Source organism: Manihot esculenta, chromosome 3, assembly GCF_001659605.2.
Source record: "Manihot esculenta cultivar AM560-2 chromosome 3, M.esculenta_v8, whole genome shotgun sequence".
Classification (NCBI taxonomy): Eukaryota; Viridiplantae; Streptophyta; class Magnoliopsida; order Malpighiales; family Euphorbiaceae; genus Manihot; species Manihot esculenta.
Window position 1 is genome coordinate 13,175,153 of NC_035163.2, and position 26,883 is coordinate 13,202,035.

Below are 26,883 nucleotides of genomic sequence, written 5' to 3' on the forward strand. Positions count from 1 at the left end.
CTCACAAAATAGCCAGCATATATCGAAATTAAACTAAGATACCCCAACGCCTGTATCATGTAGCAATGCGACCTACTAAAGGCCAATGTAAGGCTCACGGTGCCAAAGCACCATGCCGATCTTAAGAAAATGAGCTCGGTACTGGTAAATCCAATAGGCAGACCAAATTAAGGTGAGGCGAATCCTAAGCAAAATGCATACCAAGATAGAGAACCAAACAAAGGACCAGGGGTAATCATAGGAAGAACTGTAATACCCGGCTAGACCCCGGTATCGGAATGCCTACGTTCCGGCGGATTTTCCGTTGGAAGTCGGGATTCGAGGATGTCGGAGTTTGCCCTAAGGGTATAAGAAAGGTTTTTAAGATGTTTTTAAGTGTTTTTATCATGTTTGCATGTTTTGAGTTAAGAAAATTGAGTTTTGAAATGAAAAGGCCAAAGGGACAAAAGCCAGGTTCGGCCGCCGAAGGTGAAGTTCGGCCGCCGAAAGTTGCATGGTTTCGCATGCACGTTAGGCCGCCGAAGGAAGAGTCGGTTGGCCACTACAAAAGCCCCTTTGCCCGAGACTGGAGTGTTAAACACTCTGTTTTTGGGTCAAAGGTAGGTTCAAGCTCTCCTTGGTGTGATTTCTCATGTTTTCCTCAAATCTTGCATGTTTTAACTTGATTTGAGCTTTGTTTTAGAGATTTGAGCAAAAGGAAGCAAAGTTGATCACTTGGAGATTTTGATTGAGTTTTTCCCCATCTCCAAGCTTGGATCATCAAGCCTCTAGTTCTTCAAGAGGTAAGCATGGATCCTCACCTCCCTTTATGTTTAAAGTATGTTTTAAGAGGGTTAAGAGAGTTTTATGTCATGTTTTGGGGTATAAGCATGAGTTTGAGCATATGTTGATCATATGCGTTTTGTTGTTGTTGGGGCTTGAACTAGTTTTTAGGCCTCTATATGCATGAGATATGTTATATATTAGTTCAGAAGTGTTGGTATGCATGTTATGGGTGTTTGATAGGATTTGGAGGCTGAGAGCATGAGTTGTGCTCGGATTCTGCCTTTCTGGAGAATCCAGGTTCGGCAGCCGAAGTAAGGTTCGGCCGCCGAACCCCTTGTGGAGGCAGTTTCGGCTGCCAAACCTTGCCCCCGAAAGCTAGGCTTTTGGGTGAGAAAGGGGCTTTCGGCCGCCGAAAGAGGGAGTTCGGCCGCCGAAAGTGCATGAGTTTCGTCTCTGGACGAGACTTTCGGCCGCCGAAGGTGCCGCCGAACATGCATGAGTTTCGTCTCTGGAGGGAGGTTTCGGCCGCCGAACCAGCCGCCGAAAGTGCCCAGTCCAGCCTTCTTTTGCCCATTTTTCCAGGCATGCCTATGATGTTTTAGAGGGGTTTTGGGGAGATAGTAGGAGTTATGTTTAAGTACGTTTGGTCCTCATTTGAGTCCACCTGTGTAGGTACGGACCCGAGAGACCAAGGAGGCCCACAAAGTTAGAGTTACAGAGACTGCTCAGCAGTTGACAGAGGTGAGTGGAACAGAACTTTATTTTAAAAGTTAAGAACTGTTTTAGCATGATTCATGCATCATTAATGCCATGTTTATGTAGGATGCTTTGCATTAGTATGCACCAAGTTGATGCATTGCATTATTACTTGTATATGTGGATTGGACCGAGGCGATCTCAATAGCCCATAAGTCTGTCATTATTGTATGTCCTGTGTGAGCTCCTTTGGGGCCGGGCATTTACCTTGGATGAGTCCTGTGAGAGCCCTTATAGGGTCGGGCACCATGAGTAGTTAGTGAAAGACCTGTGTGAGCTCCTTTGGGGGCCGGGCACTGACAGAGGGAGTTTTGGGATCATGTCCAATCCGAGATGTGAAATGTTTGTGCAGTGACGCATCATATGATAGCATGTTTTAAATGTGATTTTTGTTTATAGATTCCGCTCACTGGGCTTTAGCAGCTCATCCCTCTCCCTAACCCCATTTTTTCAGGGCCTCAGAGAAAAGAAAGAGAAAGAGAAAGCAAGGGTAAAGGCATATGTAATAGTATAGAATAGTGGACATGATAATGATGTACAGTACAGAGTTTATGTAATGTATAGAAATGATGTAATAGCAAGTTATGTATTGAGTTATAGAATTGTGCTTGGCCCTCGTGTATGTTTATCCCTTTGCACATGATCATTTTATGACTGAGATAATGTTGTTATGATGCGCTAGGCTTGGTGCATGGTAGTCTTTCTATCTCTGTAGTTACTGTATGGTACCATAGCAGGTATCACTCTTCGAGTGCATACAGACAGAGCATGCATAGTCCAGGCTTAGTTGATGAGAAAAGTTTCAAGAAAAGAAAAGATAGTCAAGCAAAGAAAAAAAAAAGAAGAGTAAGTAACAGTTTTAAGCTTAAGTACGATCATGTATGGGATTTATCAGGTACACAGAGTTGACAGTAGGCTTACTACGGGTCCCGGCGGCCTTAAGCCGATCTGGATCCTAGTGCCGGTGATGGTCCGATAAGCGGGCTGTTACAAGAACTGACCTTGAGAATTGACCGCTAGCACTAAACCAGCTCGGCTAGCCTAGAGAAAGGTCTAAGCAGCAAGGAGCTCGCAAAACGCTTGAGGGAAGATAGCTCGGAAAGCACTCGGGGGCAAAAAACCCAAACCACCGAGACATACTCAAGGACCAAATGCTTAGATAAAGAATCAATGGGACAGGAGCAATATAAAAGGCCAAATGAACTATTTTGAATGATTGGACGGGGCAGTGGAAAGTCTTGACTTATTAGATACAAAAGAATCAAACTCCAGTATGGTCAAACCCAAAACAAATAGTCCAACCTCTTCGACCCGGGGTCGATCTTCCCAAAAGCACAGAGGGGCCAGACATACCTCCTTGTTGAGCCTTATGTCTGTGCTGGTGAGGCTATAAACCTATAAAAGAAAGGTTAAAAGCTGAACAAACAAGCAGTCTGGCTGAAACATAGCTTGTGTAAGGCTAGACAAGAAAGTAAGAAATTAAGTCCGACTTCACAAAAGAGCTCGGGGCACCAAAGTAAAGAAAACGAAATCACGAACTCTCGAGCTCAGAGCACAAGCAACATCACGGGCTATAGGCATAAAAGCCTAAGCAAAGAACAAAAATCCAAGCTCCCGAACTCACAGTACGGGCAGACTCACAACAAGTAACAATCAAGCTGAATAAAGCTAAGTATAGAAGATATACCAGAGAGCTGAGCTCCCTATATGAAAAAGCCTGCATATGCAGGAACGCACAAAAGGATAAACGAAAGCGAGGGGCCGTGCTCACAGCTCGGATTAACTCACAGTAAACAAACACTTAGCAAAGATGACTCAGGAAGAGAAAAATGACAAAAGGCCAAGCTCCCTGATATAGCATATTTTAGTCCATTTTATCACTATATTCTTGATGTTTATTTATGTAATACCCGGCTAGACTCCGGTATCGAAAATCCTACCGTCCGGTGGAATCTCGGGTATCGGAGACTTCTAGAAGGGTAAAACCATATTTTTATAAAATGTTTTAATGCATTTTATGTTTTTAAGCAAGAAAGAAAATGAGTTTTTGCATGAAAATGGCATTGGAGGAAAACTCGGGTTCGGCCGCCGAACCTCAAGTTCGGCCGCCGAACATACATGCGCTTCGGGAGTGCTTTAGGCCCCCGAAGGCATAAGTGAGGGAAGTCCAGGTTCGGCCGCCGAACCTTATTGTAATACCCGGCTAGACTCTGGTATTGAAATTCCTACCATCCGGTGGAATCTCGGGTGTCGGAGACCTCTAGAAGGGTAAAAGCATGTTTTCATAAAATGTTTTAATGTGTTTTATGTTTTTAATCAAGAAAGAAATGAGTTTTTGCATGAAAATAGCCTCGGAGGAAAACTCAGGTTCGGGAGTGCTTTAGGCCCCCGAAAGCATAAGTCAGGGAAGTCCAGGTTCGGCCGCCGAACATGGCATGCATGCGGAGGCACGTTCGGCTCCCGAATGTGGCCTGGCCAGCCACCTATAAAGGGGTCCCTTAACCGAAAACGGGCGAGCTTTTTCCCCATTTTCGGCCAAGGTGAGCTCTCCGCCGACCCTCACCGATCTTGAGTTCCTTCCTTCAAATCTTTCACGATTTTCACTAGTTTTCACCTTGTTTTGAAGATTTTTGAGCAAAAAGACAAGTTTTGAGCTTGGAGACCCAAGGAGCTAAAATCTCTCCCAACTCCAAGTTAGATCGCCTCTACTCTCGATCTTCAAGAGGTAAGAGTCGATCTCTAGCTTATGTTGTGTTTTAAACAAGTTTTATACAAGTTTATGAAGTAGAAATGCATGTTTAGGTTGTTTTGAGTTTGTGGGTTTAATATGTGTTTATGAGCAATGTGGGTATGTTGATGTGTTATAGTTGGGGTTTAGGCTAGTTTGAGACCCCTATGAACTTGTATGCTTGTTTGTGAATGATTGGGAGTGTTGTAGAATAGGTTTGTGCATGTTTGAAAGGTTTGGGAGGCGTTTGTGCATATGGGAGCTGAGTTTCTGCCACTTTGGAGAAACTCAGGTTCGGCCGCCGAAGGAACATTCGGCCGCCGAACCCGCTTATGGAGGCAGCCTTCGGCTGCCGAAGCCTACCCCCGAAAGAGGACTTTCATCTCTGGAGGGCAGTTTCGGCCGCCAAAAGTGCCGCCGAACATGCATGAGTTTCGTCTCTGTCTGGGAGTTTCGGCCACCGAAGGTGCCGCCGAACCTGCCTGACTTTCGGCTCTGGAGGGACTTTCGGCCGCCGAACCTGCCGCCGAAAGTGCCCTGTCCAGCCCTCCTTTGCATGTTTTTCTATGATTGTTTCATGGTGTTCTAGGGGGTTTTTGGGGAGTAGTTTAGAGTTATGTTCTTGTATGTTTGGTCCCTCATTTGAGTCCACCTGTGTAGGTTCGGACCCGAGGAACCGAGGACCCCAACAGTGAGTCAGCTGCTCCAGTATCTGGTCAGAGCTATCCAGAGGTGAGTGGAATAACTCATTACGTTTTAAAGTAAATAATGGACATTTTAGCATGATTCACACATCATTAATACCATGAGATATACTAGGTTGTTTGCATTAGAATTCACGAATATGTTGCATTGCATATTTTATTGTTGATATGGATGAACGTTGGATGATCCATAGCCCTCGACCTATGATGTGACGATATGATATGTACGGTATGGAATGAAAGACCAGTGGGACCCATTCTACGTTCGATGGCACTATGTAAGAGAAAGACCAGGACCCATTCTACGTTCTGGCATATTGGAATATTATGTTATGCTATGTAAGAGAAAGACCAGGACCCATTCTACGTTCTGGCACTATTGGATTATGTAGAGGGCTACTGGTGACAAGTTCATCCTTGATGTGATATGTTTGTGATGTGATGCATTCCATGAGAGCATGAAATGTTAATATAATGTTTTTATTATTCTGCTCACTGGGCTTTATAGCTCACCCCTCTCCCTTAACCCCCAGGCTTGTAGGTACAGGGTAGACCAGGAGGTCAGCAAGAGTAATGAAGTCTTGGTTATGTAATAGATAGAGTGGACATGAAAAATATTGAGATGTTATATTAAGTATAGTATAGAAATGTAATGTAATGTAATGATGTTCATGGATGTTAGAGATGTGTTTGACCATAAAATGTTGTTATCCCTTTTAATACATGATCTTAGATGTCTTATGATGTTTATGTAAACCAACTCAACATATGTTATGCCACCCATTGGGGCATTGATGAGATCCCAAAGAGGGGTCAATTTTTATGGTTATGTTTATGTTTAGTGCATGCACAGGTTGAGTTTGGTGTATGAGAGAATGTATGAAAGAAAAGTTTTAAATTTTATGTATGTGGTTGATCATGTATGGGATTAAACAGGTTCACAGGATGTATGTTTGGCTTGCTACGGGTCCCAACGGCCTTAAGCCGATCTGGATCCTAGCGCCGATAGCGGTCCGATTTCCGGGTCGTTACAGAATGGTATCAGAGCCCTAGGTTCATATGGTCAGACCTAGAGTGTCGGGCTCATAGATGTTATAGAAGGTCAAGCACAGTAGGAAAGATCATGTCCACTAGGATAGGATGTGGAGTCCTGTCTTGCTTGATGATGTGAAATGCCATGATTTTATACATGTGCATTAATGCTATGATATGAATGATATGTATGTGATGCAGGTTCATGTGTGTCCACATGAACCATATGATGCTGATGTTTTTAGTATTGTGTACTATTTTTCAGAAAACAGGATGAGAGGAACTCGTCGATCAGCACGATTGACTGGAGTGCCACCTGAGGATGAGGGCACGAGCGCCCGTCCTCCTGCATTGCCTAGGGCAATGTCATGTAGATCAAGCAGAAAAAGAGTGTCAAGGGACCCTAGAAGGTCTTTTGATGCTAGCAGAAGGGGGACAAATAGAGGAGGAAGTTCTTCAGATGTGAGGGAGGTTATGGAAGAGGACCAGAGGAGGGATGGGAATCTGGATGTCAGCATGACGGAAGAAGAGACAGGGGAGTCGCAGGGAGGCACTCAGGCCTCAGGGTATGGTTTTCAACCCCATTATCCACCCTTCCCACAGGGTTCAGGGTATCCGATGGGAGGTACATCGGATTACTCCAGCTTTAACCCCTACCCTACCTACATGCCTTATCCACCTTTCTATCCACCTTACCCACAGTACCCAGCTTATCCACCCTCACCCTTCTATCCTAACCCGGCAAACCCCACCTCGGGGAATGCTGCACCCCCACCTCTACCACCTACAGAACCAGCAGCCCCAGTTACTCAACCTTCTAGACCTAGCTCAGCCGGTGGGAGCAAGGTGAAGATGACAGATTACCTTAAGCTGGATGCTCCCAAATACAAGTCAGGGGATGACCCCTTTGAGTACCTGAGGGTAGTGAAGACGATAACTGATGAACTAGGGGCAGATGACAGCAGGGCCATTCAGATGGCAGGGTTCACTTTAAAGTGCAAAAAGGCACGGGAATGGTTCAAGTGTTATGTGGACCCAAGACTAGACGGCATGACATGGGAGGAATTTGCAAATGAGTTTGCTGGATGGGCTTTCCCAGACAGTTCCAGAGAACTGAAGATGATTGAGTTTGAACAGCTGAGGCAGACAGAACACATGAGTGTAGAGGAGTACACGGATAAATTTTTGGAGCTATTGCCTTTTTCAGGGCAAGCTCTAGATACAGATTCGAAGAAAGCCAAAAGATATGTTATGAAACTGCATTCTAGGTACTCCTCTTTGATCCAGTCAATTGAGAGGAAAAGTTTCCACACTGTGGTGGATATGGCTCGAAGGATGGAGGCGAGTGCTATAGTTAAGGGGTCAGTGAAGCAGTCAGTGATCCAGTCTTCAGGAGTTAAGACCCCATGCAGAGGAGGGCCAGGTCCCTCTTCTCAGAGCTCAGGTAGCAAGAGGTGGAGTAACACCACCAAGAAGCCGAAGAAGAACAAGTTCTGAAGTAAGTTTAAATCCGGTCTGGGATTAGGCGGTGGCTCGAGCTCAGGCTCAGATGGTACAGAATGCCTAAGGTGTGGGAAGCCACACAAGGGAGTGTGTAGGGCTGGGACTAATGCATGTTTCAGATATGGACAGGAGGGACACATGGCTCAGGAGTGTCCTAGAGCACCTTTTATGGGCCAACCAATCGAATTGATGCCTGGAACTAGACCGATCTCTATTCCTCCCTACAGGATGGCTCCAGCTGAGTTGAAGGAATTGAAAGAACAGTTGCAAGAGCTGGTAGAAAAGGGTTTCATCCGACAGAGTACCTCACCTTGGGGTGCTCCAGTCTTGTTTGTGAGGAAGAAGGATGGATTCCTTAGACTTTGTATCGACTACAGGCAGTTGAACAAAGTCACTACCAAGAACAGGTACCCTCTGCCAAGGATAGATGATCTATTCGACCAGCTAGCAGGAGCGAGTTGTTTTTCCAAAATAGATCTGAGGTCCGGGTACCATCAGCTGAGGATTAGAGAAGAGGATGTGCCAAAGACAGCTTTCAGAACCAGATATGGGCATTTTGAGTTCCTTGTAATGCCGTTCGGGTTAACCAACGCCCCTGCAGCATTCATGGATCTCATGAATAGAGTGTTTAGCCAATACCTGGATCACTTTGTTATTGTCTTCATAGATGATATCTTAGTGTATTCCAGGAACGCAGAGGAGCATGCCCATCATCTAAGGTTGGTTCTGCAGACCTTGAGGGAACATGGCTTGTATGCCAAGTTCTCTAAGTGTGAGTTCTGGCTGAGGAGCATTTCATTCTTAGGGCATGTGGTGTTAGAGAATGGGATAGAGGTGGACCCTAAGAAAATAGAAGCTGTGGCTAACTGGCCTAGACCCACTTCAGTGACAGAGATTAGAAGTTTCTTGGGTTTGGCAGGTTACTATAGGAGGTTCGTTCAGGACTTCTCAAAAATTGCAGCTCCTCTTACCAGACTAACCAGGAAGAATCAGAAGTTTGTGTGGACTGACCAGTGCGAAGAGAGTTTTGAAGAGCTTAAGAAGAGGTTAACGTCAGCACCAGTGTTAGCTTTGCCAGCTAACAATGAGGATTTCACAGTTTTCTGTGATGCGTCCCGTGTGGGACTGGGTTGTGTGTTAATGCAGAATGAAAGGGTGATTGCTTATGCTTCTAGACAGCTGAAGAAGCATGAGTTGAATTACCCCACACATGACCTGGAGATGGCAGCAGTAATCTTTGCACTCAAGATGTGGAGGCACTATCTTTACGGGGTTAAATGTGAGATCTTCACAGATCATAAGAGCCTGCAGTACATCTTGAGTCAGAGGGATCTGAATCTGAGGCAGAGAAGGTGGGTAGAACTGCTTACTGACTATGATTGCAAAATACAGTACCATCCGGGTAAGGTGAATGTTGTGGCAGACGCTTTAAGCCGGAAATCACTTGGCAGTTTGTCCCACATTTCAGCAGAGAGGAGGCCAGTAGTAAGGGAGTTCTTCGAGCTCATGAATGAAGGTCTACAGTTGGAGTTGTCTGGTACAGGTGCTTTGGTAGCTCAGATGAGAGTGACACCCGTGTTTCTGGAGCAGGTGGCTCAGAAACAGCATGAGGACCCAGAGTTAGTGAAGATTGCCAGGACTGTTCAGTCAGGCAAAGATAGTGAATTCAAATTCGACAGCAAGGGGATCCTCCGCTATGGGAGCAGACTATGTGTACCAGATGACATAGGGCTAAAGGGAGACATTATGAGAGAGGCTCATAATGCAAGATACAGCGTTCACCCCGGAGCCACCAAAATGTATCAAGATTTGAAGAAGGTCTATTGGTGGCCAGCTATGAAGAGAGAAGTGGCACAGTTCGTGTCAGCCTGCGAAGTGTGTCAGAGGGTGAAGCTGGAACATCAGAAGCCGGCTGGAATGCTTAACCCGCTACCTATTCCAGAGTGGAAATGGGAGAATATAGCTATGGACTTCGTAGTGGGGTTACCGGCGACGTCCAACAGATTGGACTCCATATGGGTGATTGTGGACAGACTCACCAAATCTGCTCACTTCATCCCTGTCAGGAGTGGCTATTCTGTGGACAAGTTGGCGCAGGTGTATGTTGAGGAGATCGTCAGGCTACATGGGGTTCCTGTTTCAATAGTGTCCGATAGGGGACCCTAGTCCACCTCCAGATTTTGGCGGAGTCTGCAGAATGCCATGGGTACCAGGTTGGATTTTAGCACTGCTTTCCATCCACAGACGGACGGACAATCAGAAAGGACCATCCAGACTAGGGGTGAGCATTCGGTCGGTTCGGTTCAAAATCGAACCGAACCGAATAAACCGAAAACTGAAATTTTAGTGTTTATGAAAACCGAACCGAACCGATTTTGGTTAGAAACTGAATCAAACCGAACCGGTCTGATTCGGTTCGGTTTGTTCGGTTTCGATTTTTAATAATTTTTTTATTTTTTACACTTTATTTTTAGTATTTTAAAATTTAATTAAAATTTTTTAATCTTAATATGATTTAATTTCTCTATATTATTAAAAAAACATATTATTATCACTAATCGGTTCGGTTCGGTTTTTTCGGTTTTTTTCTGATCAAAATCAAACCGAACCGAAATAACCAAAATTTCTAAAATTAAAAACCGAACCGAACCGAAATATATAAAAAACCGAACCAAATTTTCAAATCGGTTCGGTTCGGTCGGTTTTTTCGGTTTGAACCGAATACTGCTCACCCCTAATCCAGACAATAGAGGATATGCTCAGAATGTGTGTGCTGGACTTTGGCGGTTCTTGGAGGCAACATCTACCTTTGGTGGAGTTCGCCTACAATAACAGCCATCATGCTAGCATCGGGATGGCTCCATATGAAGCTTTGTATGGGAGGAAGTGCAAATCACCCGTTTGCTGGGAAGAAGTTGGAGAAAAGGTCTTGGCAGGGCCTGAGCTAGTAGAGATCACCAGTAGGGTGGTACCCATAATCAGAGAAAGGATCAAGACTGCTACAAGCAGACAGAAGAGTTATGCAGACGTCCGCAGAAGGCAAGTAGAGTTTCAGGAGGGGGATCTGGTATTGCTCAAGGTGTCTCCTATGAAAGGAGTGGTTCGTTTTGGAAAGAAAGGTAAACTAGCCCCACGATACATCGGACCCTTTGAGATCTTGCAAAAGATTGGGAATGTGTCGTACAAGCTGGATTTACTTGCTTCAATGGAAAGAATCCATCCGGTTTTCCATGTTTCCATGTTGAGGAAGTTTGTGTCAGATCCGGGCAAGGTTCTTAGTGAGCATGATGTGGAGATCCAAGAAGATCTCACTTATGTTGAGCAGCCAGTACGGATCATAGACACCCAGATCAGGAAGCTGAGAAACAAGGAAATCCCGATGGTGAAAGTCCTGTGGAACCACCACAATATGGAAGAGTGCACTTGGGAGACACGGGAGTCCATGCTCCAGCAATACCCCTATCTTTTCTAAGGTTAGTTCCTTGTGAGTTCAGGTGTTTTATGTTGTTGTATGCCTTGCTTGAACTAGTTGAGGAACATTCGGGGACGAATGTTCTTAAGGGGGAGAGAATGTAATACCCGGCTAGACTCCGGTATCGGTATTCCTACCGTCCGGTGGAATCTCGAGTGTCGGAGACCTCTAGAAGGGTAAAAGCATGTTTTCATAAAATATTTTAATGTGTTTTATGTTTTTAATCAAGAAAGAAATGAGTTTTTGCATGAAAATAGCCTTGGAGGAAAACTCAGGTTCGGCCGCCGAACCTCAAGTTCGGCCGCCGAACATACATGCACTTCGGGAGTGCTTTAGGCTCCCGAAAGCATAAGTGAGGGAAGTCCAGGTTCGGCCGCCGAACATGGCATGCATGCGGAGGCACGTTCGACTCCCGAATGTGGCCTGGCCAGCCACCTATAAAGGGGTCCCTTAGCCGAAAACGGGCGAACTTTTTCCCCATTTTCGGCCAAGGTGAGCTCTTCGCCGCCCCTCACCGATCTTGAGTTCCTTCCTTCAAATCTTTCACGATTTTCACCTTGTTTTGAAGATTTTTGAGCAAAAAGACAAGTTTTGAGCTTGGAGACCCAAGGAGCTAAAATCTCTCCCAACTCCAAGTTAGATCGCCTCTACTCTCGATCTTCAAGAGGTAAGAGTCGATCTCTAGCTTATGTTGTGTTTTAAAAAAGTTTTATACAAGTTTATGAAGTAGAAATGCATGTTTAGGTTGTTTTGAGTTTGTGGGTTTAATATGTGTTTATGAGCAATGTGGGTATGTTGATGTGTTATAGTTGGGGTTTAGGCTAGTTTGAGACCCCTATGAACTTGTATGCTTGTTTGTGAATGATTGGGAGTGTTGTAGAATAGGTTTGTGCATGTTTGAAAGGTTTGGGAGGCGTTTGTGCATGTGGGAGCTGAGTTTCTGCCACTTTGGAGAAACTCAGGTTCGGCCGCCGAAGGAACTTTCGGCTGCCGAACCCGCTTGTGGAGGCCGCCTTCGGCTGCCGAAGCCTGCCCCTGAAAGAGGACTTTCGTCTCTGGAGGACAGTTTCGGCCGCCGAAAGTGCCGCCGAACATGCATGAGTTTCGTCTCTGTCTGGGAGTTTCGGCCGCCGAAGGTGCCGCCAAACCTGCCTGACTTTCGGCTCTGGAGGGACTTTCGACCGCCGAACCTGCCGCCGAAAGTGCCCTGTCCAGCCCTCCTTTGCATGTTTTTCTATGATTGTTTCATGGTGTTCTAGGGGGTTTTTGGGGAGTAGTTTAGAGTTATGTTCTTGTATGTTTGGTCCCTTATTTGAGTCCACCTGTGTAGGTTCGGACCCGAGGAACCGAGGACCCCAGTAGTGAGTCAGCTGCTCCAGTGTCTGGTCAGAGCTATCCAGAGGTGAGTGGAATAACTCATTACGTTTTAAAGTAAATAATGGACATTTTAGCATGATTCACGCATCATTAATACCATGAGATATACTAGGTTGTTTGCATTAGAATTCACGAATATGTTGCATTGCATATTTTATTGTTGATGTGGATGAACGTTGGATGATCCATAGCCCTCGACCTATGATGTGACGATATGATATGTACGGTATGGAATGAAAGACCAGTGGGACCCATTCTACGTTCGCTGGCACTATGTAAGAGAAAGACCAGGACCCATTCTACGTTCTGGCATATTGGAATGTTATGTTATGCTATGTAAGAGAAAGACCAGGACCCATTCTACGTTCTGGCACTATTGGATTATGTAGAGGGCTACTGGTAACAAGTTCATCCTTGATGTGATATGTTTGTGATGTGATGCATTCCATGAGAGCATGAAATGTTAATATAATGTTTTTATTATTCTGCTCACTGGGCTTTATAGCTCACCCCTCTCCCTTAACCTCCAGGCTTTCAGGTATAGGGTAGACCAGGAGGTCAGCAAGAGTAATTAAGTCTTGGTTATGTAATAGATAGAGTGGACATGAAAAATATTGAGATGTTATGTTAAGTACAATATAGAAATGTAATGTAATGATGTTCATGGATGTTAGAGATGTGCTTGACCATAAAATGTTGTTATCCCTTTTAATACATGATCTTAGATGTCTTATGATGTTTATGTAAACCAACTCAACATATGTTATGCCACCCATTGGGGCATTGATGAGATCCCAAAGAGGGGTCAATTTTTATGGTTATGTTTATGTTTAGTGCATGCACAGGTTGAGTTTGGTGTATGAGAGAATGTATGAAAGAAAAGTTTTAAATTTTATGTATGTGGTTGATCATGTATGGGATTAAACAGGTTCACAGGATGTATGTTTAGCTTGCTACGGGTCCCGGCGGCCTTAAGCCGATCTGGATCCTAGCGCCGGTAGCGGTCCGATTTCCGGGTCGTTACACTTATGTTCGGCCGCCGAACATGGCATGCATGCGGAGGCACGTTAGGCCCCCGAAAGTGGCCTGGCCAGCTGTAACGACCCCAAAATGGACCGTCACCGGCACTAGGATTCAGGTCGGCTTAAGGCCGCCAGAACCCGTAGCAAGCCTGCTATATTCTCTGTGTACCTGTAAATCTCATACATGATCATAAATTTTCTGTGAAAATAAAAACTCTTTTCTGTACCAAGGCTTAACCTGTGTATGCACTAGCTCTGTACTCTGTACGCTGTACGCTGTACTCTGTACTCTGTACTCTGTACTCTGTACCCCTAACTAGAGCTTGCTCTAGATGGGTTAATTCATACCTGTTAAGCCTGGTTTTTCACATACGCTGTAAAACATATACATATACAGATCATGTACATAACAATAGATTTACAACACAAACAACTAAGTCAAGCACATCTGTAACTGAAAACATAACTATTACATCTCTTTACCATTACATGTCCACCCTACACTATTACATTTCTCTTTACTCTTTCTGTGCTCTGCTGACTTGCCCTGTACACTGTACACTGAACCTGCAAAACTGGGGTTAAGGGAGTGGGATGAGCTCTATAGCCCAGTGAGTAGAACAGTAAATCATTTCATTAAACTATGATCTCATGGAATGCGTCATAACACAGACAATTCACATCAAGAGTAAACCTGTCACCACATAGTCTCAGTAACTCTATGCCAGGGCGTAGAATCGAGCACCTGGTCTTCCTGTCATATATGTATATGTGTATATAACACCTTTGTACTTACCATTGCCAGGGCGTAGTCAAAGGCTCCTGGTCTTTACTATACCTGCCAGGGCGTAGTCAAAGGCTCCTGGACTTCTCTATACCTGCCAGGGCGTAGTCAAAGGCTCCTGGACTTCCTGTCTGCGACTATTGGATCATTCAGCATTTACCCACATCAACAATGTACTATGCAATGCAACATATTCATGGATACTAATGCAAACAACCTAGTGCATAATCATGATGCATGAGATATGCTAAAACATTCCAGTGGTCAATTAAAAGAATTAAGTTTAGTTCCACTCACCTCTGGCTATCTGGACTGACTGACTCTGCAGGCTCTGTAAACTCTGGAGCAATACTCACTACTGCTCTCTCTGGTTCCTCTGGTCTGTACCTATACAGATGGACTCACATGAGGGACCAAACTAGATTATGAACAACTCTATTAAACTCCCCAAGAATCCCCTTAAACTCACTCTATCATTCATGCAAAGCATGCAAAGGAAAGCTGGACAGGACACTTTCGGCGGCAGGTTCGGCGGCCGAAAGTCCTCTCCAGAGACGAAACTCAAGCACCTTCGGCGGCCGAACTTCCACTTTCGGCTGCCGAACCCTTTCGGGGGCAAGTTTCGGGGGCCAAAAGGCACTCCAGAGACGAAAGTCTCTAACCTTCGGCGGCCGAACTTCCCTCCAGAGCCGAAAGTCCAAAAGCTCGGGGGCAAGCTTGGGCAACCGAAGCCACCTCACACCTCTTCAGGGGTTCGGCGGCCGAATGTACCTTCGGCTGCCGAACCTGAGTTCATCAGCAGGGCAGAAACTTGCCCTGCCTCTCGCCAAATGCACCAAACTCCTCTCCAACTGCACACCACACTTCCTCCACCTGCATACACTCATGTATATGCTCAAAGGGGTCAAAAACTACCTAAAAACCCCACACACACAACGCATACAACACAGAAACAAGCTTTATGCACAAAATCATCAAAACCTCACAAATAACCCTATTCATGCAACTCTCTCCATAAACCCCATAAAACCTTTAGAAAACATAAAAACAAGCTCAGGATCTTTACTTACCTCTTGAAACCAAGAAGATGAACGATCCTAACGTGGAGTTTTGGAGCAACTTGCCTTCAAACTCTCCAAACTTCAAAACTTTGAATTTTTAGCTTAAAACCTTCAAAATACCATAAAAATTAATCAAATCTGTGCATGAGTTAATGAAAACATGAAGAAAGACTCACAAAGGACAGAGTTTCACCTCAGAAGACAAAAGAAACGATGCTCTCACCGCTTCAACCGACTGAGGGCCATTTATAGGTGGCTGGCCAGACCACCTTCGGCGGCCACACGTGAAACCGAAAGCCATGCATGTTCGGCGGCTGAACCTCAACTTCGGCGGCCGAACCTGGCTTTTCTGCCTTGGTTCATTTCACTCAAAAACTTATTTCCTTATGCATAAAATTTGATAAACATAGCAAAACATTATAGAAAAACATAAATCGAACCCTTCTAGAGACGTCCGACATCCCGGACTCCACCGGAAAGTAGAATTCCGATGCCGGACTCTAGCCGGGTATTACACCAGCCACCTATAAAGGGGTCCCCATGTCCGAACGGTCGAGCTTTTTCTCCCCATTTTCGGCCAAGGTGAGTCTCCGCCGCCCTCATGCCGATCTTGAGTTCTTCCTTCAAATCTTCCATGATTTTTATGAGTTTTCACCTTTGTTTTGAAGATTTTTAAGCAAATAGCAAGTTTTTGAGCTTGGAGGTTCAAGGAACTCGATCTCTCCCATCTCTGAGTTAGGATCGTTTTTCCTCTCGATTTTCAAGAGGTAAGAGCCGATCTTGAGCTCATTTTATGTTTTAAACAAGTTTCAAGTTGTTTCTTGGGGAAGAAATGCATGCTTAGGTTAGTTGAGCTTTGTTAGGTTTTGTGTTGTGTTGCTGAGTTGCCTTTGATGTGTTGTAGTTGGGGTTTAGGATAGTTTGAAGCCCCTAGGAGCTTATGTATGTGTTTATGGATGTTTTGGTTGAGTTGTATGCATGATTGAAGGTTTTGGGAGGCAAATGTGCATGAGCCGAGTTTCTGCCACTTTGGAAGAAACTCAGGTTCGGAAGCCGAAGGGACTTTCGGCCGCTGAATCTGCCTGTGGATGCAAGCTTTCGGCTGCCGAAGCCTGCCCCCGAAAGTGGACTTTCGTCTCTGGAGGGGACTTTTGGCCGCCGAAGGTGCCACCGAACATGCATGAGTTTCGCCTTTGGAGAGAACCTTCGGCCGCCGAAGGTGCATGACTATCGGCTCTGGAGGGACTTTCGGCCGCCGAACCTGCCTCCAAAAGTGCCCTGTTCAGCCCTCCTTTGCATGAATTCTTTGGTTGTTTTGAGATGTTTTGGGGGATTTTTTGGGGATATTTTTAGAGTCATGTTCTAGTATGTTTGGTCCCTTACTTGAATCCACCTGTGTAGGTTCGGACCCAAGGAACCGAGGACCCCAGCAGTGAGTTAGCTGCTTCAGTTCATTGTCAGAGTTAGCCTGAGGTGAGTAGAATAAACCTTATGTTTTAAATTAATGCAAGTTTTAGCATGAATCATGCATCACGAATGCCATGTGATATAATAGGTCGTTGCATTAGAATCCACGAATATGTTGCACTGCATTCTTTGTTGTGGATGTGGGTGAATGCTGTATGATCCAATTAGTCCCTGAGAAAATACCAGGACCCCATTCTATGGCTTGGCACGGTATGAAAGACCAGGACCCCATTCTACGGCCTGGCATGGTATGGAACGCAAAGACCAGGTGCCCAGATGAGGCCATGGGGCAATGGTAAGTAATGTTATGATATGACAGGAAGACTAGGACCCCATTCTACTGCCTGGCACGGATATGATGCTGGGACTATTTGGTGACAGGTTCACCCTTGATGTGATTTGTCTGTGATATGATGCATTACATGATGATATATGTTTTAAATGTTTTAGTATTCTGCTCACTGGGCTCTAGTAGCTCACCCCTTTCCCTATATCCCCCAGGTTTACAGGTACGGGCTAGATCAGGGAATCAAGAAGAGTAAAGTCATGTGATTGTAATAGTTAGATGTGGACATGATAAATTGTAAAATGATATAAGAATATGAGCAGTCATGTTATGTAATATTGATATTGAGGATTAGAATTGTGCTTGACCATAGTATGTTTGGATAATCCCATGTATATACATGATCTATGTTTTATGATGTTTATGTTCAACCAAGCTTGATGTCTGATGAGATACCCCATTGGAGTATGTGATGAGGCTCCAGTGTGTGGTTTATGTTTATGTTTATGTGCATGCACATGTTGAGCTTGGTAAAAGAAAAGAAAAAGTTCTCATGTTTATGTATATGTGTGATCATGTATGGGATTTGACAGGTATTCAAGATGTATGTTTGGCTTGCTACGGGTCCCGACGACCTTAAGTCGATCTGGATCCTAGCGCTGGTAGCAGTCCGGTTTCCGGGTCGTTACAATTTACATCTTTTCTGCCTAATTTTGTAGTTTTAATCATGTTTTGCAGATATTAGGTGTAAAAAGACAATCTTGAGAAAATGCTCTTAAAACTGCCAAAAAGTGCCAAATATAGAAAGTGCCAAATATAGAAAGTGCCAAAAAAGGAAAGTTTCAAATAAGGAAAGTTTTCAAAGAAGGAAAGTCTTCAAATAAGGGAAGTGCAGAAGCAAAAGCAAATAAGGAAAGTTCAGTCAGAAGATTATTTGAAATTCAAATCGCAGATCTTTCTTTCCTTGTTTAAAGATGTGCACACACTGCAGCAGTCAAATCTTCCTATTTAGGCAGCAAGATTTCAAGGAGATACACTTGCCTCTTCCTCATTCAGCATTCAAAATTCAAACGAAGGCTCCACCTAAAAAGGAAAGACAAGACAGATTCACTTTCCCTTCTGCATTCAATGACCGCGCGCCACCTGCCTTCTGCAAAGCAAGATGCGCGCCTTCCTCTTCTGAATCCTTGGTGCACGCCTCCTTCCTTCTGAAAGCCTTGGAACGTGCCTCTTTCCTTCTGAAGCTCCAGCCACGTCTCCTTCCTCTTTTGGAGACATTAATGCATGATTCTTTCCTCTTCTGAAGACAAGCCGCGTGCCACCTTCCTTCTGCAGTGCATGCCGCACACCTCTTTCCTTCCGGATAATTTACAACGCGATTCTTTCCTTTTCAGACACAACTTGGGCAGCAAGCACCATTTGGGCAGCAATGAGACCTAGGGCAACACTTTCAACTATAAAAAGACACATAAGGAGCCTCCACACAACTTTTACATACCACCTTGGAGACACCTACGGGATTCACATCTCTTCTTCTACCTTTCTTCTTTTCTTTTATTTTTGGTTTTGTTTCAGCCATGAGAGGCTGAAATCTTTTATTCTAGTTGAAGATTAGGTGATACTTTAGTTGTTTTATGGATTTTGAGACTTGATTAAACATTGTTAAATTTTTTGTTGTTCAATATTCATGCAATTTCATGCTTGATTTCAATATTGCTTTGTTCTTTAGATCTACGTTGATTCTTGATTGCAAAGTAATAATATGTTAGTTTGGATGATTTAAGTTCATAATTGATTGAGTTATTCAAACATAAGAACACTTAGTGTAAAAACCAAGGAAATTGTATGATCTAGCAACATCTCATGCGTTTGAGTAGTTAGGATTGGATCTCTTTCTTTCTTCATGCAATTAACAATTGTTTGATGCCTAAGGCCCAAGGACATTCCTTGGCAATTTGTTAATTAGTAATTAATTAGAGGACGTTTCCTAATTGGTTTAATCATAAGGAGAGACATGGTGGTGCGAAGCGTCTTCCATCTCCATAACTAATCTATTGAATCAATCAAAAGAAACTAAGTGTCAATGATCAATCCCAACAACTGAAGTGGATCCAATTCTTCAACTAGAGCTTTCTTATTATTTATTTTTCTTTTATTTTATTATTTGCTTATTTTAATTGTTTTCAGTAGTTTGTTAATCAAATCAATCTCAAACCCCCGTTTTTACTTTTACTGCAATTTATTTTTATTCCGCTTTCAATTTATCTCGTTTTCAGTTTTATCTCGTTTCAGTTTATTTTGCTTTCCGTCTATTTCTCTTTCAGTTTTATCTCGTTATATCTCGTTTCAGTTTATTTCGCTTTCCGTTTATTTCTCTTTCAGTTTTATCTCGTTTCAGTTTTATCTCATTTCAGTTTATCTCATTTTCAATTTTCTTCTTTTTTAGTTTATTTTTGTTTCAGTTTATTTTACTGGTCTTGATAAGGAAAATAGGTAAGTTCTCAATTTCCTATGGATTCGATCATTTCACCACTATCTACAGTTGTAAATTGTTGATAACCAAAAAGGTTATTTTTGACCGGTTTCGACAACCGCGAGTCACTCCCTATCCCAGTGGAGCACACAACTCAGACCGCACTGACCGCCAGAAGGTTACATCCAGAGGGACAAGATGTCCGAGCTCGTAACAAGAACAAAATTTAAAATCGTCTAATGAGGGGCACTCATGCAAATAAGACATTCCTCTAGGTATTATATATCCGAGCTCGCAGCATTGACGAGGTCATGAGCCAAAAACAGAAATGCCCTCATAAAAATAAGAAAAACTCGCAAGTCAGAAGCTTAGCCAGACGTCGAGCTCTTAGCTCGAGTCAGTTCGACTAGCAAAGTCCCAGTAGAGATAGCCTGGTCCATCAATTAAGTAAAATTGACAAAGGCAGAAGATAGTCTGAGTAAAAAATAATAATGAGGTACAGGCCGAGGTGAAATATCATTCATCATCAAATACACATCTCCAGATCACCATACATTCAAACATCAAAGTAAAGAGACAAAGAAATAAAAAGGCAAGGAAAGGACGTTCTTGACAAGACCAGTTCTCGGGCCGCGCGGTCATAAATGGAGTCCAGGGATTTACCCTCTCGCCACTCATGTAATAACTGCCGAGGAGGTAAAGGGGCAATTTGTAATACCCGGCTAGATTTCGGCATCGGAATCCCTACCTTCCGGCTGAATCTCCGTTGGAATCTAGAATTTTTGAAGATGCCAGAGTCTTCTAGAGGGGTAAAATGTGTTTTCTAAAAGGTTTTTACTGATTTCATGGTTTTAAATGAAAAAGAATTGAGTTTTGAAAAGAAAAGACCAAGGAGGCATTTGCCAGGTTCGGTCGCCGAAAGTGAAGTTCAGCCGCCGAACATGGAAAGGCTTCGGGAGCGCCTTTGGCCTCCGAAAGTCTTGTTTGAACGAGCCAAGGTTCGGCTGCCGAAAGTCAAGTTCGGCCGCCGAACATGCATAAGTTTAGGGGGCACGTTAGGCTGCCGAAGGTCTCTGACCAAGCCACCTATAAAGAGCCCTCAGATCGGAAATGGGCGAGTTTTCTCCCCTTTCTCGAGCTCAGGTGAGTTTTTGTCCTCCCTTGGCCGTTTTCATGTTTTTCTTCATCTCCTTCATGTTTTCATGAGTTCCATGGTTATTTTGAAGAGTTTTAAAGCTTAGATCGAAGTTTTGGGAGCTTGGAGCTTTTGGAGCTTGGATTCTCCACACCTCCGAGTTAGAGATCACGCAACCCTCAATCTTCAAGAGGTAAGTGTAGATCTTTGCTTTCCTAGTGTCTTTTGAAGTTTTATGAAGGTTTTAATGGTAGAGTATGGGTAGATATGCATGTTAGGATTTATGTGGGTTTTATGCCCAATGTATGTTATGTGATGCTCATGTATGTTTATATGATGCTATGTTGAATGTTTAGGCTAGGTTATGCATGTGGGAGAGTGTATGCATGAGTGGAAAATAGCAAGTGAGATTATGGGTTGTTTTGATGGTTTTGGCCTATGTGGGTCATAAGCTACCTATGTATGTTTTGATGTTGTTTTTGGAGTTTAATCAAGCTATTAAGCTCCTTAGTGCATGGTTAAGGGTTTATGCATGTTTTGGTAAGGTTGGGTGCTTGTTTTGGGGTGTTTGGAAGGTTTGGGAGGCTTGAATGCATAAGAAGCTGAGTTCTGCTCTTCTGGGAAGAACTCAGGTTCGGCCGCCGAAGGTGCCGCCGAAAGTGCCCTGTCCAGCCTTTTCAAGGTTGTTTTCTATGCATGTTTAAGTGATGTTTTAGAGGGTTTTTGGGTAGTTGTTTATGAGTGGTTAGAATGTGTTTGGCACCTCATTCGAGTCCACCTGTGTAGGACCAGACCCGAGGGATCGAGGAGGCCATCAGTGTTAGCAGTTGCAGAGTCAGTTCAACGTCTGCCAGAGGTGAGTAGAACTAAACGTAATCTTTATTTTATGAAATCAAATGCCTAAAGCATGCTCATGCATCATGTTTATATGTAATAGGTTGATTGCACTAGTTACACGAATATAAAGCATTGCATTATTTACTGTTGATGGAGATTGGACCGAGGACGACCCCACTAGCCCTAGAGATGTTGTGAGACCTGGCCGGGCCAGGCATACATATACAGTTGTTGTAAGACCTGGCCGGGCTAGGCATACGAAAGTTGTGAGACCCGGCCGGGCCGGGCATACTGAGACTAGAAGGAATGTTTTGGGGTTAGGTCCAATCCGTGATATGATTTGTTTGTGCTGTGACGCATTTCATGAAAGCATGTAATTAATGAACTGTTTCCTTTGTTTCTACTCACTGGGCTTTTTAGCTCACCCCTCTCCCCTAACCCCAGTGTTGCAGGTTTGAGGTTGATCGGGAAGTCTCAAGAGTAAAGGTTTTGCTTATGTAATAGTATTAGCTTAGTACTTTTAGTGTGGACATGTATTATAAATTTGTAAGAGAATGTAATGTAAAGTTAAGTGGAGTTATGTTTATGGTTTAGTACTGTGCTTGGCCCTAAGACTTGGTTAGTCCCTGTTTAATACGTGATGTATGTTATGCTAGATGTTGAGTTATGTTTGAACTAATCTTGTGGCATGTGTTGTGTACCACGCTATGGTAATGGATGAGGACCCTAGTGGAGGTCTTGTGTTGTGGTTTGATGCATGCACAGGTTAGGTTTGGTTCTTTGGATGTGACTCCGGCTTGATGTATGTTATGTAGACCCAGCTAGAGTTTTGATGAGGGCTCTAGTAGGGGGGTCCTTTTATGTTTTCAGTTATGTCGCATACAGGTCAGGTTCGGTTTGTACATCAGATGTTTGAGTTTTTATGTTAAAGTTTTGATCATGTATGGGATTTGACCAGGTGATAGGAGGTATGTTTGGCTTGCTACGGGTCACGGCGACCTTAAGCCGATCTGGATCCTAGTGCCGGTGGCGGTTCGGGCCGTTACAGAGGGGTATCGGTTCCGGGTCGTTACAGAGTGGTATCAGAGCTTTGGGCCTTGAGAGTACGGTGTGTTGCACATCGGAAAGAGGTTGGTTTAGAGGTCATAGAAGGGCAAGCACAATAGGAAGAATCATGTCCACTAGGATAGGATGTTGAGTCCTGTCTTGATTGATGATGTGAAATGCCATGATTTTATGCATGTGCATTAATGTTATGTATGTATGATATGTATGTGGGTTCATGTGTTTTCATATGAACCGTATGATGCTAATGATTGTTTGTATGCTTGTGTGTTATTCTTCAGAGGAGCCAGAATGCGAGGTGCTCATCGATCTGTGGAATCGACTGGAGTTCCATCTGAGAGGGAAGGTATGGACACCTTTCTCCCTGCTCTGCCAAGAGCGCAGTCGTGGGGAGTCAGCAGATGGGGAACATCAAGGGACCCTGGAAGGTCTTTTGATGTAAGCAGAGAAGGAATGGCTCCAAGAAGGATGTCAGCTAGTGCGAGAGAAGTGGAGATGGATGTTCAGAGAAGATATGTCAGTATGGGAGATTTTCAGGAGGATGCTCAAACTCAGGATTCCAAAATCTCAAGTTCAGGAGGGATTGATCCCTCCACTCTGAGTACAGCCTCCACGAAAAGCAAGAAGTGGGGCAGAACCCTGAGGGGGAAGAAGAAGAAGTTGTGGAGTCGGTTGAAGTCTAGTCTGGGATTAGGTGGTGGTTCGAGCTCTGGCTCAGGCAGTTCAAGATGCTTGAGGTGCGGAAGGCCGCACAAGGGAGTCTGCCGTTATGGGACTAATTTATGTTACAGGTGCGGACAGGAGGGGCACATAGCACGTGAGTGTCCCACTGCGCCCAGGAGGGCCGTTACAGAGGGGTATCGATTCCGGGTCGTTACACAATTGATGACCGCCGGTGTAATATCCGGCTAGATCAGGCATCGGAATCCTTACCGTCTGGTGGAATTCGTGAATGTCGGAGTTGTCCAGAAGGGTAAGAGAATGGTTTTCTAAAATGTTTTAAGGGTTTTTACAGGTTTTGAATGAGTTTTGGTTTGAGTTTTGAAGAGAAAAGACAATGGGGACTTTTGCCATGTTCGGCCGCCGAAGGTAATGTTCGGCCACCGAAAGTGCTATAGATTCGGCTTCCGAAGGTCATGTTCGGCCCCCGAACGTTGCATGGTTTTGCATGCAGGTTTGGCAGCCGAAGGTGAGTCGGCCAGCCCTCTATTTCAGCGCCTCCAGTCGGTGAAATGGATAGCTTTCATTTCCTTTCACTTCCTGAGGTAAGGCCACGTCTCCATAAGTCACTTGTATAGTTTTATTAAAGCATGTAAGGATTTAATGAGTTGTTTTGTGGTTGTGAAGGGTTGAGTGAAAAAGAGAGGTTTGGTGGTTTGGAGAAGGTGAAGACGAAGTTGGTGCCCAGATGTGAGTTCAGATCGTTCAGCTTCTTGTATCAAGAGGTAAGTGAAGATCTTGAGCTCCTTTTGTTGATTTTTTATAAAGGTTTTATGGAAGTGTTGGGTAGAGATGCATGTTTAGGTGTTGTATGTGTTTGCTGTGTGGATGATGACAGTATGTTTATGTGTTATGTTTGTTGTTTTTGTTAGGGTCGTAAGGTAGTTGTGGACCCCTTTGTTTTTATACTTGAGTATATGTGTATTAAGGAATGGAGTTATGCATGTTTAGAGAGGTGGAAAGGCTGGAGGAGCTAGGTTGCGGGTGAAGCTGAGTTCTGGATGAACTCAGGTTCGGCAGCCGAAGGTGCATTCGGCCGCCGAACCCCTTGCATGGTGGCTTAGGCTGCCACAGCTTGCCCCCGAGTGTTTTTGAGGTTCGGCTCTGTTTAGGGGATTCGGCCGCCGAAGGTGCCGCCGAAGGTTAGAGACTTTTGTCTCTGGAGTGAGTTTTGGTCCCCGAACCTTGCCCCCGAAAGGGTTCGGCAGCCGAAAGAAGAGATTCGGCCGCCGAAGGTGCTTAAGTTTCAGCTCTGGAAGGGACATTCGACCGCCGAACCTGCCGCCGAATGTGTTCTGTCCAGCTTTCTTTTGCATGCTTTATGTGATTGTTCTAAGAGTTTTTGAGGGATTTTGGGATGTTGTTTTAAGAGTTGTTTGGAGTGTGTTTGACACCTCATTCGAGTCCATTTGTGTAGGTTTGGACCCGAGAGATCGAGGAGGTCACCAGTGATAGGTGTTGCTGAGTCAGTTCTATTTTCTGCTAGAGGAGCAGAGGTGAGTGGAACTAAACTTAATGCTTTTAATGAAGACGTAAACTCCGTCCAGCATAGTTCATGCATCATGAGTATATAGTAGGTTGCTTGCATTAGAATTCATGAATATGCCGCATTGCATAGTTACTTGTTGTTGTGGGTGAATGCTGAATGATCCAATAGTCTCAGACAAGAAATCCAGGAGCCTTTGCCTACGCCCTGGCAGGTATATGGTTAAGTCTAGGAGCCTTTGACTACGCCCTGGTAATGGTAAGTACAGAAGTGTTATATACACATATACATATATGATAGGAAGACCAGGTGCTCGATTCTACGCCCTGGCACAGAGTTACTGGGACTATGTGGTGACAGGTTTACTCTTGATGTGGATTGTCTGTGTTATGACGCATTTCATCAGATCATATTTGAATGACTTGTTTTACTGTTCTACTCACTGGGCTATAGAGCTCATCCCACTCCCTTAATCCCAGTTTTGCAGGTTCAGAGTAGCAGGGAAAGTCAGCAACAGCAGAGTGTTGATTAAAGGACTGTATGTGTAATAGCTTAGTGTGGACATGATGTAAATTAAAGAATTATATGTAAAAGCATGTAATAGCTAGTAAACTAGTATGATATGGTTTAGAATGTGTTTTGCCTAGTGTTTGTTTATCCCTTGTGTATGCATGTATCCTATTTTCAGTTTCTTGATGAGAAATGAGTCAAACCAGGCTTAAGAAATGTTGTGTTGCGAAAACTCCAGTAAAATTTAACTGTGAGGGAAAACAAGGTTTGATTCCTTTGACCCAAGACCAGACCGTGAGGGAAAATCGGGTTTGAGTCCCGTGACTCTACGGACAGAGTTACTGGTGTAAGCCCTGGGGGCTATTTCAGATTGGTATATCTGATTGTTTTTCAGGTTAAGTCTGGTAGTTTTACAAAAAAAGATTGAAAAGTTAGTAGTCGAGTCGGATCATGTATGGGATGTTTGGAGTTCAGGTTAGGCTTGCTACGGGTTCTGGCGGCCTTAAGCCGATCTGGATCCTAGCGCCGAGCAGTTTGGGCCGTTACAGAGAGGTACCGGTTTCCGGGCTGTTACAGCCGGGCTTCCTCTATCCTGGGCGAGGTCGGGCCCAAGAGGAGAACAATGGCCCAAAGCCCATCAAGCGCTCCTTAGGCTGACCAACTCAGCATCTCAGGCCTTGACCCAGACACGCCGGGCCGGATGGATTACCCGCGAATCCAGACCCAGCAGGAAGAAGCTCAGTCCGATGATGTGATGTGAGGGAGAGGAGCTGGTCCAGTCACTTCAGAACTCAACTCGCATGCGTGCCGGGGGAATTAAATGGCCGCCTGGCCTGGAAAGGGGTCTGACACGTTCGTACATACGGGCTTGAGTGACATAGACAGGTAGCACAATAGCAGGAAGGCAAAAGGCGTCAGGGGCAGGTAAAAAAAGGAGGGGGGTCTTCCTTCTTCTTGGGGCTTCTTCCTCGGCTCCAGATTCTTTTACTTTATTTTTATCTGCAACTCTGGCCTATCCATATTACACTAGTCATGAACCTGAGTTGAACGTCGGAGGGTCTCCACCGGGAGCATCCCCGATAGACCACTGACCATCTTTCCTTATTTTGCAGGTCCTTTTATCAAATCGAATATTGAGAGACCCATATAGGTGGACCTATATGATAGACCCAAAAGAAAACCAGATCTATCATGGAGTAAGAGGAAAATCAGATTCATCACTAAGAATAATGTTATCATCTTTGTTTTGGTTTATGTTGATAATATCATTATGACAGGGACTAACATAAAGATTGTGCAATAGCTTATTAACTTCTTACAGTCAGATTTTATGTTAAAGGATTTAGGGCGTCTTGACTATTTCTTGGGAATGGAGGCACATTGAACAGATGCAGGACTCTTACTCACACAACAAAAATACATCATGGATCTACTTTCAAAGGCACGAATGGTAGATTGCAAGGAAATTTCTACTCCTGCGAGTTCAAAAGACAAGATAACTGCTGCACAAGGTCCTTTATTTTCTGATCCTATTTTGTATAGAAGCATAGTTAGTGGACTGCAATTGTAACGACCCGAAAATCGGACCGCTACCGGCACTAGGATCCAGGTCGGCTTAAGGCCGCCGGGACCCGTAGCAAGCCTGACATGCAACCTGTGAACCTGTTTAATCCCATACATGATCAACAACAAACATAAAA